The 16,690-nt window shown below is 43.8% G+C and overlaps 1 protein-coding gene across 2 annotated transcripts in view; it reads left to right on the top strand.

Moving 5' to 3' along the window:
* Positions 1-16,690, top strand: part of ELFN1 (extracellular leucine rich repeat and fibronectin type III domain containing 1) — a 109,653-nt gene that overhangs the window by 43,634 nt on the left and 49,329 nt on the right. For both annotated transcript variants that reach the window (XM_052773044.1, XM_052773043.1), the window contains exon 3: positions 16,501-16,635. The gene's annotated coding sequence lies outside the window, so the exon portion shown is untranslated. The remainder of the gene's footprint in view (positions 1-16,500; positions 16,636-16,690) is intronic.

The raw sequence follows: 16,690 nt of genomic DNA, 5'->3' as shown, positions 1-16,690 counted from the left end.
GGTACGGCAAGAAGATGCTGAACCAGGCTTTTCTGCTGCTTGAGGTTTCCCCTCTGCTCTCTGGCAGGGCATGAGTTGCTGGCACAGGAGCACTTTGGCGTGCTGGCTAAATGCTAGGAGTCGATGCATAGCTCAGACACGTTCATCTCCTAAATGGGGCTGTCCATGCTCTCTGGACTAGCTTGTTAGTGCCCTGCTGTTGGTGCAGGTACCTACAGCCATCAGTGATGCCACCGGTCCCCAGACACTTGCACCAGACAGTTGGGCCGTGGGGTGGAACCAGCGAAGCCGCTTGTTTCTTAATTGCAAAGACAGGAATCCAATGACCTTTGACAGATTTCATAGCCCAGCAGGCTCATGTAATTGAAGCCGGTGATGATTTGTCATGGCTCTAGGCTCTCCCTATCTATTTCATTCCTGCTTGCTCCCTCAGTCTCTCTTACCCCTCTTACTCTTTCCTTCTTTGTGATCTCATTATCTCTCTGCCTCTCTCTTTTACTCTTTTCAGCTGTAGCTCTTCCCAGCATGAAGAGGTACCTCAGGTTCTATTCGTCTTCGAGGGATTTAGGTTTTGTCCCTCGCACTATTTTCTCCACATACATTATCCAAGAAAACCTCTTCCTTCCCGTGACCAGGAGACCTGCACCCACGAGAAAATCCAACCCCATTCCAAGAGTAATCATAAATAATGCATGGCTGCAGTCAATACCCCCAAAGCAGCCATGAGCTCCAAATGCCAATTTCCCACCCCCATGAGGTGAAGGTTGAAGCAACATTATCATTTTTATTTAAATTCCCTTGTAGGTGGCAGGTTCAATGCTATTAACATATTTCAATTCAAGCCATTCTTATTTTAATTAGCCTTAAGTAATTAGTTCTAATTCATTGCCATTTTTTGCTCTGCATATTTTGGGTTATTTACTTCCCTTGCTAAGTAACAATTTGATGTAATTATGTGCTACTCATTCTTTCTATTTACATATGCTCACTCACTCAGATTTCCTCGTTGAAATTTCAACAGATCCTTTGAATTCCCTCTTGAATTGTTTTCTGAGCTGTCAGCGGTGTGGAAATTGTGGGGTGGAAAGAGAATTGATCCTCTTTTCTGGACAACCCTGGTGCCAAAGGCAGTGACAGTGCATGTGAGCACCTGGGCTGGCAGTGGGTTGCTCTTGGCAGGGAAGGTCCATTGCCAGGCTTTGTTCCTGGGAGTCTGGATTCCCATATGAAAGGAGTTTGGGGACTGTATCCAACTCTCTCTGCCTTCCTCTTGGGCTGCTTTAGCCCAGATGCCAAAGGGACCAGTCACTGTTGCAGCTTCCCTTCATTTTCTTTGTGCAGCCAAAGATGCTTTGGCTTTCCAGAACGGAAATGGCCCGGCTTTCCAGAAGTGCAGCGCCTCTGTTCCGCAAAAACTCTGCGCCCTTTAAAATGCTGTATTTTTTTAGATATTTTGAGTACTTTGAGCAAATTTGCCACATTTATATATGGCAGTTTCTTATCTGGAATGTACCTTTATCTCAGCAGCCATTTTCCTAAATCCTCTCATGGACCGTATTCTTGTCTTCACCTTCTTTCCTTGAGGATTGCCCTTCTCTTAGCACCTTCTCCGTAGCTGAGATTCTCAGAGGATTGTGGTTCATCCATCTGAGGCTGGCTATTTGCTGATCAGCTGCTCTGAATCCATCTTTTTCACTCAAAACTTGATTCTGAGAGGCCTTAACATGACTTCCTGCAAAAACGTGGATTTCATGCTCACAGGGAGCGTGTGCGTACCTGTGTGTACATGCCTCGCAACTTTTAAGTGCATTATCCAACTCCAGCTGAATTTGATAGAGGATAGCAGTCTCAAAAATAGCAAGTTCCCTCAAGGTTTGAGCAGACAGGCAGAGGTAGAAGAGAGATGCCCTACTTCTACTGAGGAAAAAGCTGCCATGTTGTGCTGAGCCTTTATTTGATGCTGGTGAATCCATTTGGGAGAGAGCACATATCTCAGCACCCCACCCACAGGAAGGACTTCAATCAGCACACGCTCCTTCTCGGGTGCCCAAGTCAATCAAGCTCAAGGAAAGCAGGATTTCATAGTTCCGGTGCTCATGGAACTACTTGTTTTTTTCAAGTAGCTTTTTCACTAAAATCTTATCAGCTCTTTGAATCCATGTACCATTAGCAAATGCCGCTTGCTTCATGAATATGCACGTTCACAATATGTAGCATTGGTTTAACCACTCCCATTGAAGTTGATAATAAAACTGCTGCTGGCTTCAAAGAGAACAGAGTCAGGCAATGCTGAGTGCTTTGGAAAATCCCACCCCCGGTTGTTATTTTATTTTTAACACATCTACTCAGGAGCTGTGGGATGGGACTAAATACTCAAGAATGAGTAAAGAGGAATAAAAGAAAAGATCAAACAGCCAAAAATGAAAATCCAGATTCCCAAGTAAATATTTAATGACCTGTCCTTGGATCGAAGACTCACAGTGGGAGCAGTTCTCCTTTTGTGTCAGGAAGGGTCACAAACTGCTGCCTTGAAGGATGAGAGAGTTGCTCTGCACCTCACACTGCCCTCCATCCATGATCTTCCCGTAGAGGCCAATGGTGGAAGTTTAGATCTGAACAACACAGAGTGTGGAACATTCAAACTGTGTAAAGGCTACACATGCTCATGGGTTGGAGTAGAATTGATTCCTTAAATTCTGCTCCTACACTTGAGTTTTCCATGTCTAGGAGGGCCCAGAGAGGGACTGGTCCTCTCTGCTGGCACCAGGAAAAGGCAAAGACCCAAAGCACCCCATGGGTTATCAACTCTGCAAACTAGCAGACTACAAATCTCTTCAATCCCATCTTAAATGATCCATTCCTCTACTCCTCTCTTGCTTTGTGTTGTGCAGGAAAAAGGTGTTACAGAGTTTTACAGCTCTTCAACTTTTATTCAGATGAATTACGTTCTCAGGTCTCTGTTTTCCCTATACTTGGTGCCACAGCTTCCAAACTCCCATGGGAAGGTGAAGGACCCAATTTAGCAGAGCACTATGCATCCAACTGACTTCAAGGGGCATAAACATGGTTAAAATTGTAACACACGAGTGATTTCAACTGGGCAGAACTCTCTTAACATAAGCATGTATTTACCTGTTTTGCTGAATCAGGGCATGTTCTCCTTACAGGGACTTTGTGTTTTACTGTCAGCTATTTTGGTATCTTCTTCTCCTGAGATTATTTCCAGTGGAAAGAACACAGTATTTTTCATTCCAGCAGTATTTTTGGTAACAGTTACTATTTCCTGAAAATATGTCTGTATTTTAGGACAAAACCAAATTACATGTTGGAAGCTCCTTTCCCCACTGCAGTTTCTCCAGCACTACTCGCGAGCCAGTAACATCAAAACCATAATCTGGAAGAGGCACAATAGACGCTATATTAAGTTTTATACAGACTTGCCATCAAATTACATGCAATAGCTACTTGATCATGTTATATCAATCCATTTTCGCCTGTCCATTTGAAAAGCAATTACTTTTATCTTGATCACTTATTTGTTAATTCAGACCTTGCAAGGATTTTACCTATAGTTTTTGTCTGACGACAGCAGAATTCTCCTGTTCGTCTGTTTTAGTACAATATGATTTTGTTGGTGCACAGTTGCATGATAAGAGGTATAGGCAAAAAGGACCCTCTCACTGTGACTCATTTTAATTGTTTTTCTGATTTTTGTCTTTTATTATCCATTGCTTGAAGTGAAGCCTATAAAAATCTTGACAGCAGTTAGGACTTGATGCTGTAAAGCAGTCATGCTAAAACCAGTGACAAATATTTTTTTCTTTTGCTCTTCTGCCTGCCACCATGCTCCTGAAGACTCTAAATTTACCATCAAACTTTTGCAGAGTTAGAACCTGTCTTTTCAGCTCAGTAAATATAGGTAAAATCCTACTCCCTGACTACACCATATAATCATTATTATTATACAAATCCTAAATACTTTCTGTAATCTTCCAGGCTGTTTTCATAAAAATCAAGTGCTTTAGGAGAAAATAGGAGGATCATAATTGTGGAAAATTGTATTACGCTACATCTTTTGCCCATTCCCTGAGATCAAAAGGGTTAATTTTCCCTTGCTCTATACCTCATACAAACTTCGTACCAGTACAGCTAACTCATTTTGGTGCAGGTGGGCACAGCACAGGGCATTATCTTATGGTGTTATCTTACACTACAGATTTTTCTTGATGGTCAATTCCTTAAACTTGCTTGCAGAAAGACCCACAGAGGTTGAAAGAGTCTCCAGTTTGGATTCAATACAAATTATTCCTAATTTCTGTCCCAGATATCTATTGTTCTTCTGGTCAGTACTCTTACTTGAAGCTTAATACTAGTTTGCTCTAAAAACAGTTGTGAAGAACTACACTTGACTCAATAGGTTTTATTATTAAAAAAAGCCTGTAAAGTTATGGTTGCACTTTTTTCTAAGCACCTAAGAGATCGTGGATAGTTGCAGAAGTAACCCACAGAATGAGTAGAAATCAGGAAGAATTAAGTTCATACACATGCTGCTTTATCTGCCTAGTTGGAACCTGCATACTTTGTTCTAGATTGCAGTTTCATTCTGAAACTATATAAAAGCACCTTATAGGATAAAACTTTTAGGTGTATTAAACTCATCCCATAATGTTTATTTTTGTATATGGACAAGAGATTACAGCTTTTGTTTTGAGCTTCCAAAGTCATCATCAAAAGCAATTGTTACTTTTTTGAATACTTACTTTGTAGTCTGGTATCTGTCCTACGCTAGTTAATTCATATAAATCTAAAGAAATGGTTGCAAGCAGGATGGCATCAGAAATATGGAAATATAGCATCTGGGTAGAAAGGGTTGTTTTTTGCAACATTTCCATTGAAATTAGTTTCTTCTGCCAGATAAACAGATGCAGTGAAAACAGTCTTATCTGCAGCCTTTCTTTTGGGGAGATTAAATGAGTGAATCAGCTATCAAAACATTATTTCATTTGATTAAATAGAAGATATTTATAGAATTTCTAAATATAAACCAAACTGAGACAAAAAAGGAAGGTTCACAAGGAATGGCCACTCTACACAGTCAGATGCTTTTTCTGTACCCAAAAGTATTTTTAGATTCCTATTTCTTCACCTAGGTTGGGTGAATGCAGTTCACTGTGCACCGAGGGTGTTTAACAGACTACAGTCCTGATGCTCATATTTTAGTCTGATTCTGTGGGCTGCAGATACGTTTGCTTATAGATTTCCCTTTGTTTCACACTAGAATAACAACAACATACCTCACGGTTTTCAAGAGTCTGCCTTTTTCTTATGTTTTGGTACAAGTTCTGGAATAGACACCTGGAAAGCCTGAAAATTCAGCAAGGAGGTGATAGAAGAATTTGTATCTTGCAGGAAATTATAAGATTTTGACATTTGTTCGCATTCTGAATAGAATGTTAAGTTAATATTAAAATATATTTCAGGTTAATTTTAAAGGCATTTAGATATGAATATTGAAGATTTATTATGTGACAAAAATAGAAATTAAAAATTCTCCTGAAGTCTTGAAAACGAAATGTTTGATTTATCAAAACATTTCTAGTTCTTTTAAAATGTGATTTTACCAGAACTAATTCATGTCAGGAGAAATTTCAGTTTTGCTGAAATGCAACTTTCTGGTTGGAAAGTGAACTAGCATCTGACCAGGACTGCCTGACTGTAGGGCTAGCTGGTCACAGCCTTTGCCAGGAATTAAATGTTTTTCAGCCCTTTGACCATTGGTATGATACTGTAGTGTTGGGCACTTTGTTTTTTTTTCTTTTTCCCAACTGAGCTACATCTTATTAAAATAATTTTGCATTTTTTCTGAAAAATTTCCATATTTTTGTACATGTATATAAACTCGCTTGTAAGAAGGCAAGCCAAACTCTTTTATCTTACTGCCCCTTTCATGGAAGTCTCCTTTGGCCACTTATTTGTGATTTTGCCTTTTCCCTTGATTATGTATTGAGATTTCTGTTAGACTTTTTAGTATTCTGTCTTGCTTTTGGTTTACGGTGTTCATCTTTGGAGCCTGAAGTCTTTGTATTTCTTTATCAAGGGAAAAGGCAGGTTTTTTGTAACTATATTTTCTTTACATTGTTAGCAATTCCAAGAATTTTCTTGGAATAAAAGCTTTCACTGCTTCTTGTAAGATATCAGCATGAGTAATCCTGAGTCATTTAATTTTACATATTCTAAAATATCTCTTCTAAGATGGTCATACTGACATTTGTGTTCTCTGTCAACATAGTATTTAATACTGAACCTAATGCTGTGTTTTCCCTGCTTTCCAGTGAACAATCTGAACCAAAAATATACCGTTATCTGAATGTTTTCGGTCAAATATTTAAATGCTAGTATGGAAGATGATTATTGACTTTTCAGTTAAATGATGTAGTCTTCTGCAGAAATCAATTTTCCTTATATATTCACCAGCTGTATTTAAGAACTAGCATTTGGCTAGCACTTTTCAAGATTTAAAATAGAAAAATATCTCATGCGGTGTCTTTCCTTAAGAGATCTCCAACACATCACAGTCACATTAGCCTGTTTTTAAATACAGGAAAATTGAGGCACAGCTGTAGAAACTTGTGCCAGGTAACTCAATGGCTGAAGAAGGCAGAAAAAGAGAAACCAAGACGAAAAGGAGAAACCAAGCCATCAGTGCTGTATCTGTCCTGCTGGACTGTCATACCATTAAGTAAATCTCTTCAGTTCACAGGAGTCCAATTTATATCACTAGGCTGTAAGAAGCCCATGTGTCGTGCATGTGTGTATGTTCCTAGATAAACAGATAGATGCACACTTCACATGTCTACGTTACTTTTGGTATCACACTGTGAACTGAAGGTCTCGCTCAAGCCTGTCTTGAACACATTCCCATGACCACCGTGAACATCCCCTTTAATAAGTATCATCCATCTTGATTTTCCAGATGGGTCAGGAAAAAACACTGTTTTTTTCTGACAGGCATAAGCCAATTGGTATAGAGAACTGAAGTCTTCAAGGCATTTCCTTGGTCCGTAAGGAACCTCTTGGCTTCCAGCCATCAGCTTTTTGTCATCAGCTGCATTCTGCTTCTGGCAGTAATATGCCCCAGGAAAGAGCACAAATCTTTCTCCTTGTGAATTAAAGCCCACAACGTTGGGTAGTTAAAAATCCTCCATCTTTGTGTTTAGCCTCATGAATTTTATTCCCACTCCTTCTGCATGTTTGTTGGCTTTGGAGAAGGGTCCTGACATGCTTTTCGTAATTTAGCTATCCTGCTCAGAACCAGTTGCAAACATTTCTTTTAGAAAGCTATTTATGTATGGCAGTCTGGCCTTCCTCTGGTAACTTCTCCTTCCATTTATTTCCCTATTTCTATTTGATTTTCTGATGTTGGTCTTTGAAGTTGCAGTGTCTGGTTTTCCTGTAGAGTTCCTGGATCTCCAGTCCTGGGTTTTGCACAGATTACCTGGCACATGGTATATTGCAGGAGTGGAAGCTGGAGATGTTTGGGCGTGATGGCTCTAAGAGGTGTATAGATCTTGCTTTTCTGAGAGGACTGAAATTGGCCCCCACTGAAGTCATGGCAGTAATAATCTCATTGGTTTCTGGAAGATTCATAGCAAGAAATCCCCTAGAAGATAGTAGGATTATTTTTGCAGTGTAGATTATTAGCATTGACCCTGGACTACAGCAAAACTGAGACATGGAGCCTTTTGTATACAAAATAGCTCTCAAGGTTGTAACCAAACCCTTAAAATTGCAATACATGGCTGTTCAAAACTGAGAAGATGGGTACAGAATACAGCTGATTTTTCAGAATTAAATTGTTGATTTTTGGAAGCCTGGGATTGCTAATCTCAGGAAAACCCAAACTCAGTAAAAGGACTGATCTTTTTGAAAGGCTACACTCAGTTGAGAGACCAGTCCCTGCTTTCCTCCCTGGACCGCAAAATTACAACTTTCAGGCCACACTTTGGAAGGGACTGGATGTAATCTGTGCCTTTTACACGACATAAATGAATCAGATGAGATGATCAGGCACCAGAGTGTCCTCAGGTCTTAGTTAAATATTGAGATCACCACAGTGCGTGCTTATGATGAGGAGAGAGGATTTCTCCTCATCCGTCTCCTGCCTGCAGAGAGAACTGCTTCATTTGTGTCTGTTCACTGTAGGTGTTGGCCAAGTGCTCCCAGCCTACCATTGCTATGACACTGTATTGCCACAACTTGGGTTGCTCTCACCAGTCAAGCACTGCCTGTTCTAGCAATATAAAGATTAAGTGTCTAGGCTAAGTTCATCAGCTAGACTCCTCCATAGTCGGTGGAGAAAGTTTAACACCTCCAGAATGTAATTCATCCCATCCAAAAATAGATGTCTAAGACAGGAAGAATGAATCACTCTGTGGGTGTTGGTGTGCATCTCTCTGTTCACTGATGATAAAAGAAGTCTAGACAATTACCTTAACCTAGACATCCAGCTGTAAGACACCTTCAGCTGTGCGAGATCTAGCTATGCTTTCAGGTCCCTAAAGACAGATTTCAAAACCCCTGTTCAAATGCGAAGTAGCTTTCTGATTTCCCTGCAGCTTTCAAGCTGAAGTCACTTTTGACAATCAGACTTCTTCTGTCTCAGTCAGACACATATGGCAGTTTTACCATAACTGAATAGCTTTTTAATGAAAGGGTTTTTACCCTCAGTCCCATCTGGGAGTTATCCATGAGAAGTTGATGATGGTTTGAGGAATATTTCTTTCTATTACTTGCTGAATCATTGTCACCATTAAATATTGCTGCATAATTTCCTCACAAAGAGTCTGTTCCATGTAGATAATATTCAAAATGTGGTCCCCATTGGTTACTTTGATTGAACACATGCCACAGAGCATGTCCTCCACGAGCAGGAGCACAACTCTTCAGCTGGTAGTTGCAAACACTCACATTTGTGAGTTCATTTCTCACGGTCTGAAATTAATCTCTCATCCTTGCTCTTGCCTTCCTATGAGCTCATTTGTTGAAGTGTTTGGGGAAAGGCAGACAGGGATAGGCAATGGATGACTGCAGAAGGAAAGGGAGAAGGCAATAGAGTAACAAGACTGTAAGGAGTTGCAGAGCATCCATGGAGCCCTGGAGAAGGAGGCTGCAGTGGAGGCAGCTGAGAGGAGGTAAAGCCTCTCACACTGGACAAGTAAAGAGCTGCCATATCCCCCACTGCCATTCCTCACTGCCCACCTTGCCCCGTGGAGATGACCTTTGCAAGAGCAAAACCGGCAGAGCAGCCCAGAGTGCTTGAACATTGGCTGCTCCCCTTTCCAGCCCACGTCTTAGAGCAAAGCCACCTTCAGCTGGTGTTTCCATGAAAAGACCAGACAGTGAGTGGAGGTAAGCACAGCCCAACTCCAGCCCCAGGTGGTTGTCCTTGCTCCCAGGGTGGTGATATCCCTTCCTGTCTGATTGCAGAGCAGATAGGTGAGGACGATGGTGTCTCCAGTGGGACAACATGGTTCACCAGCAGAGGTGGGCAGATGTGTTGCTCCACAAGGCAGGGTGGACTGATGGAGGGGGGACTTCAGGGTGCCAGTTTGTGTGTCTAAAGCTTCCATCCCAGGCAAGTTAGAAGGAGGAGAGACTACTCACCTTTGGTGGCTCTGTAGAGAAGAACATCTCGGTTCACCTTGAAATACATGAAGATTTAATTCTTTTTTGCTTTTAGATTATTTTTTGTCCTTGCTGTTTTAAAAAATTCAATTCAACATGGAAGCATAGTCTTCAAGAAAAATACACTGAAACATTTTGACCATTATGGTTAACAGAAAACATTCCCCTTTTCAAGATGCCTTTTGTCCCTCTTTTTTTGGGAGAGGGCAGTAAGTTTGGATGAATCCTGAAATGGTTTTTTTTGCGTGTGTGTGTGAATTTTCTAGTTGCCAGAAAAAATAATTTGCCCAGTGATGTTACAGGTGTCTCTTTGCCTCCCCTGCCAAGACATCTGCCCACTGCTGCCCGCAGGAGCCCTTGGTGGAGTCCGAGCCGAAGCGATTGATGTGTTTCTCTCTGGAGTTCCTTGCTTCAGTCCTCGCTGTGTCAGCTCTGAACGCAGCCTGCCAAGATTCAAGCAAATATTCAAGAAAAGGTTGAGGTATTCACCGAGCTTCAACTATTGTACAAGAAATACCCTGAAGCAAAAACAGAGCTATGAGACACCATCACACAGAGTCGCTTCCCCCACCCCGGCAGGCACCATGCTGTACCAGACAAACTCCTCCAGATAGGATCCAGGCAGAGATGTTTGCTTAACACAGCAGCTCTTTGAAAAGGCAAATAAATGGACAGTGAAGCTACACAGACATGTCACTGTGCAGCGATTTCCGTTTAGCATTTACGTTTAGTGCCAGGAAACCCTGACTCATGAATATGAAATCAGAAGGAAAGGAAGAAAGCAGTTGTTCATTATTAGAGCTTTGAATTGGGCATGTGGTGGAAATTAGCATTAAAAACCACATAGGTTAAAAAGAGAGGGGCTGGCTCTGATGGTCCAGGAGGCTTGAAGACCCCAGCTCTGCAACCAGGGGATGTGCTTTTGTGGGGTGCTTTCTGCTCGCAGGCTTTGCCCACGGGGTGTTACTGCTAGAGAAGAGCCCTGAAGCTTGGGGTTACCCATGATGAGGCTCTTGCTCGCATAGAGGCAAGGGAAAGTGGGTCCTGAATATTCTTGGAAATCCTCCAAATTTATGCTGAGGCAATGGTGAGCAAAGGCAGGGAAGAAGAGTCACTTCATAATTATCAGAAATAAGAGAAATAAACAAGAGCAACCTCCAAGGGAAAGGAACAATCTCAGATAGAAAACTCGAGGTCCAGAAAAGAAAGCTCGCATTTAATTGAGACTCAGTGGGGTCAAAATGAAGGAGCCCACAGCCCCAAACCTTCTCTGCAGGTGGGATGCCTGTGTCTGCCCCACACCTGCACTCTGGAGCTGAGAATAGCCTCTGTGAGGCTGGTGCAAGGCTGGCTGCCTTTAACACAAGCTGGCTTTCTTCCAGCCATGAAAGTGGGACATCATCCTTCTTTCTGCACCTATTTCCCCTTGCAAAAGAAGAGCTTGGTCTGCCTCAAGCCCCCAGTCCCAGGCCCCAGGGAGGGATGTGGGTCAGAAGAGCGGATGCTATCTCAGCAAATATTTTTGATGGCACCAGGAAGGATGAAGCAAGTAGAGACATTGCTGCAGGGCAGCAAGGGCTTGATTTCCAAAGCATCTCTTTGCATATAACCCTGGGAGCAGCTCAAGGCAGCGAGGAAGCATGCCATCCCCGCTATTGTCTTCGTCTGAAGCCGCCCAGCTGTGCTATATAAGTACCCCTCTATTTCCTCGCATCTTGGTAATTCCAGCACCCTTAAAATATTACAAGAGCTAATCTATCAGCATGGGGCATAGCAGCTCCCAGCAACAGCAAAACATTCGGCAGATACTCCAGGCCTCTCGCATCGAGCATGCGAGATGTCGTAATGGTGGCCACAGGGTGGGCTGGGTGGGCAAGCAAGTGTTGCATGGGACCGGGCAGATCTGCCAGGCTGCTCCCTGTGCTACCTCTGCCCTCAGTGACAACATCTGATCATGGCTGTTTTGCAGACCCAAGCTTTGCCCCGAGGCTGGGCCATGGGAAGCTGCCTGGCAGGGCTCTTTTCCACCCCATGCTGCCTATGACAGCTTCACAGAGTCGTTAGCAAGCAAGGCGAGCTTGACGTGAATAATTAAAATACCTGCTGTGCTTTTAAATAGTTCAGAGCTGCCTTGGAGCTGCATGTGTGAGCGATGGCTGCTGTCTTTGGAGGAGGCCTAAGGAAAGAGAAGGGAGGAGGGCTGATACCCAGTGGGAAATTAAGGGCTCAATGCTCCTTCTGGCAGGAGGAGGGATGGTGCTGGCAGCTCCCAAAGGGATGCGGGCAGTCCCTACCCCTGAGTGGATACTGGAGGCTGACGCAGCTCTCCTTGCTGATGAACAGCCATCTCCCAGTGCAAAACTCTCCAAAGTGTCCTCTCTGCCAAAGGCTGAGCTCAGCACCCGCCCTTCCAGCCGCCCCACAGCTCTCGCGCCGGTTCAGCTCTCCAAACCTGCAGGATGAGGACGTGGGACGGGGGGGACGGGGACAGTGCTGCTGCCTTGGGGGGCAGCAAGTCACTCCGTCAGCACAGGCAGCGTGGGGCACCTCGCCTGAGCACGCACAGGCGGAGTCTGGGGAGGATGCGCTGTCTTTTCGAAAGATGCCGTTTCCCCAAGATATCAATTAGACACTGAAATGAAAACAGTTTCTGCATGAACAATTAACAAAGAGTTTCCTGCAGTCTCTCGGCGGCCGGACTCCCTCTGTTCCTGCGATGCTGTTGCTACCCCCAGCTGTCTGTGAGTTTTTATCACAATAGCATTGAAGGGCTCCGTCCCCTGCCACTGAGGAGCTTCTTGCAACAGGGAAAGATATCAAACACCACATTGGTGTCAGTGCTGCTGGAGCGTGGAGCTGGGAAGCTGTAAATCATCTCTTCTCGTGAAAAAATGGGTTTCTAGGCAGGGGATGGAGGGAAAAATGACATTCCCCATGAGTTAGTTTCAGATTGAATTAAACAATCGGTTGACTATAGATATATATATTTTTTTCTATATATATTTTGCTGTGGAGAGCCTGGGCAATTCCAATTCGGGGTCACTGTGCAGTGATTTTTTTTTTCCTCCTTTTTTTTTAGTTCAGCCAATGATCCAAAAAATCGGTTATTTTCACAGCTTTGCCATAAATACCTCCAGGGCAGGCGAAAGCAGAGTTTCTAGCAGAGACAGGAAAAAAAGGCCATTTGGTGACTGGGGCATGGCATGGTGAGGAGGGAGGGAGAGGTGTGTGCCGGCAGCTTTGCAGCAGTGCGCAAAAGGCATCCCAACGTTCGGTCCTTTCCCCAGTCTCACAGGAGGAGTGGGAGCTGCCGCCTGCCCCCCTCGCCCGTGGCCCTTCGCCCGCAAAAGGCGAGGGCTGCCGAGCTGAAGATCAACAGATTAGTCTTCTTCTCCCTCTATGGCAGAATGCTATCCATCTAAAGATTTCCTTTAATTTAGAGCTGTGTAGAGTTTGAAAAGCCCTTCAAGTTCACTTGGGCTGATGAATTGGTAATTGAGTGTACCTGGATGTTGGTGCCGTCTTTCCCTCTCTCTGCATTTGTATCAGTCCGTGTTTGTTTTCCCGAGCTGTAAATCACTCAGAGCTTGGAGAGGCTTTTATCAAATCCTGCTAGGAGCCAGTCACTTTCCCTTTCACAAACACATTGCTAAAGCCACGTGGAACCCACTGGCTTTGCTGCTCATTTAAAAACAATGAGGATGTTATTAAATGGAAAAAAAAATTCCTTAGCAACAGGGGGAAGGAGGAGGAACAGAATTGCTCCTGTCTCTCTGGTGCTCGCTCCTTCAGTCTAATATCTGTCCCATTGATCTCCTAATATGCTCTGCTTTGAAAGCCTGATTTATTGCCCCGCGCTCCCTTATCTCCCTGCGTGTCTCAGTCCGTTAGAGCACACATTGTTCTTGGCTTCATTAGCATCCAGGCAGGTCGGCTGCCGGCCCTTGGTCCATGCTCACGTGAGCAGTGTTCCACCTCCTGGGCTGCAAACTGGTACCCCTTTCTCTACAGGATCTGGCCTGCCCCAGCCAGCACTGGGCATGGAGAGTTAAGCACGTAGTTTAAGCGAGTCAGGCTCTTCATCTTAAGGTCTCCAGGTTCTCCAACGTGTCCTTGGTGTCCACCTCTCCAGTGGCCTCTGAAGATACCTGGCCCTCTCCATCACCTGTAGAGGGACCACAGCTAGCTCTGTTCCCATGTTAGCCATATCCATGGCTGATATTCGGTCCAGTGGACATGCTCTAACACTGACAGGTTTGGCAAAAGGGAATTTCAAACAAGAGAGGTAACAATCCTGATTTGCAATTCTTGGAGCCGCTCCAGTCCCTAACCCAATGGAGGAGCTGAAACAGCACCATGTGGCTGGCATAGCCCATCAGCGCAGCCTGTGTTTCAAATATATATTGTTTTGAATGAACTGTTATGGTGCTATTTGCTCAGGGGAAAAACTGGCAAGTTATTTCCATTAACAAAGAAACGGGAGAACTTTGCAATCTGTGTGTGAACATTTTGTGAGCATAAAATGAGGTGAAGTTCGCCAAACCGATTATTCATTACGAATTGTTCATTCAGCTCTAATTGCTTGGGTTTAGCTGTTGTTAGAAGGGCTGTGTGACACCTTTGTAGTATGCACTTAAGGTCAGAAAAGTGTTGGTAGGAATAACTTCATGTTAAGTTTTCTTTGGGTGTAATGGTACTATACCTGCTTAGCTTAGCAAGAGAAGTAAATGCTGCTGCTTGGCTTCTTCTTGTCACTGTGTAGCCCAGATAGCTAATGGAGAGTGAGTTGTGCCTTATTGACTCCCACTTTCTCTGTAGAAGGAATAATCAAATTCACCTGCAGAATCCCCATCTTCTCATGCATGGCAGCGTGCAACTTCCCTGCATCTTAGCTAACTAGATTAGAGATTACGCATGCCAGGATCATTGATGAGAGAGCACAAGCTAGAAAGGATCTGGCTTGGCTTTCAGATCCCAGGTGGTATTTGCAGGACTGACGCTTAGGAAAAGCATCACTTTTTTTGCTTCTAACCTGACAAACTTTGTCTGGAAACCCAGAGGAACAAGCAACAGGGAGCCCCACTGTCTGTCTTTCAACAGCATTTTCTGAAATGGAGCTACACTTTAAAGTCTCACCAGTTCAGCCTTTCACTTTACAGAATATGTGCCCGTCTCTAAAATACCAGGTTATTTTTTCTTACCCCCATAATATTCTCATCCGACATTCGCTCTCCTGGAAATCACCAATCCAACATTCACCTACCTGCATTCAAATACCTGTCATTGTTCTTGCGCTACTGTCCTTCTCCTTCCAATTTAAAGATTATATTTCATAACTGACCTCCAACTACCTATTGCCTCCCTGTGACACTTCTCACCCTTGTCTACCTGATTGATTAGTCTATTATGCTCTCCACTCTCCTGATGACTTACAGATTGCCCGGTATCTGTCACAGGCTTGCTTTTGTTCTGTAATATTATTCTTGGAGTTTTGCAACACCCTCCAGCTGCTATTCTCTCTCCCCGTTCGCTGTCCTCCACCTGCCTCTCTTGTGAATGTCTAGTTTGGAAAAAGGAGAAGAAATCTTTTGCGAAAAAAAATCCTACCTGCTGTGGGTTCACACATATGCTGGTTAAACCCCACATTTAAGATGCTGTCATTTTCAATGGGGCTCTTTATTTCCTTTGCACCATTTGGAGGTAATAAAATGTCACCAGATCAGACTGTGATCAGTGACACGGCTTGGAAGGCAGCTTTCTCCAGAAAATTTCCCCACTTGCATGTCAATGAAACAGCAACAGAGCAGGAAGCAATGTTGTGTTTAAAGATGTGTGTAGGTAGGAGGTGTCCCAGATCCATCCATCCCCCTGCACTTGTCAGAGGTTGTCCAGCTCTCTGATATTGTTCCAGACTTGTCCCAGCTCTGTCCATCACTCTGACGTTTAATTAACTGCCCTGTTCTCCTGGATCTTGCACTGGATTTGTGTTGTCTTTCTGAAATACCTCTTAGGTCATGTCTGAATATTACTAACAGGAGGAATAATAAAATGGTTGTCACTAATATTGGTATTATTGTTATTATGTTGATGATAATAAAACAAGACATTGAATATCACAAAGATGAGTATTGTTACCATCAGTGTCACTTCTTCTTGCTATACTGGTTGTCTCACATCACAGGTGAGCAGGAGCTTGACAGCAGTGGTAAGCATAGAGAGCCCTGGCCAGCCAGGCATCCAAAAGTAAGAGAAAAACAGAGAGGGGGTTGGAAGTGACCGATGAGGACAATAAAATCACACTTAAGATTTAAAAACACATTTATGAGACCAATACCCAGGTGTAAGGATGATTATTAAGCTTATTAAATTCTGTCTGGGCTGGCTGGCTGGTGCTGGTGGTGGCAGTGGCTCCTCACTCCTCCAGGAGCTCTGCGTTGATGTCCGTCTTGTACCATCTGCCCTGTGCACACCCAGAGCTATTCATCTCCCCTGCATCTCTTTCAGTCCCCATCTGGCATTTGAGCCGTTCCTCTTACTTCAGTCCCAGGTCCCCTTCCAGCATTTCTTACAGTCCCTCCTCCGGTGGCAGGTGGATTTCTTTTCTGTTTTAGTAACTAAGTTGAGCAGTTGATCTCATTTGGACCTCCCCTTGGTCCTCTTCCCATTCACATCTGGTCCCCGCGTCTCTGTGTCTGATCCATAACTTGAGTAGCTGTGCTGTCCCTGGGATGGCTTTATGTTAATCAAGCTGTCAATCAATCTTTTGTACCCCCTGATGAAACTCCCTCTTATGTTTTCTTTTTTTTTTCCTTGCAGTTCAAATACTGGGCTTGGTGACCATCTCGTGGGATCCCGAATGCTGTGTCCAGTGTGCCTCCCAGCCCCTGCAGACAACAACTAGGAGACGTTCATGACTGTAGCACGAACCAGCAGCGACACACAGGTGCAAAGGTAAGGGGTGACCTTGTCGACTGCGTCTCCGGAGTGAGAGAAGTAGCTGGTGTGA

Source organism: Harpia harpyja, chromosome 21 (assembly GCF_026419915.1).
Source record: "Harpia harpyja isolate bHarHar1 chromosome 21, bHarHar1 primary haplotype, whole genome shotgun sequence".
Taxonomy (NCBI): Eukaryota; Metazoa; Chordata; class Aves; order Accipitriformes; family Accipitridae; genus Harpia; species Harpia harpyja.
The sequence above is the reverse complement of the archived record's forward strand: the minus strand, read 5'-3'. Positions and strand labels throughout refer to the sequence as shown.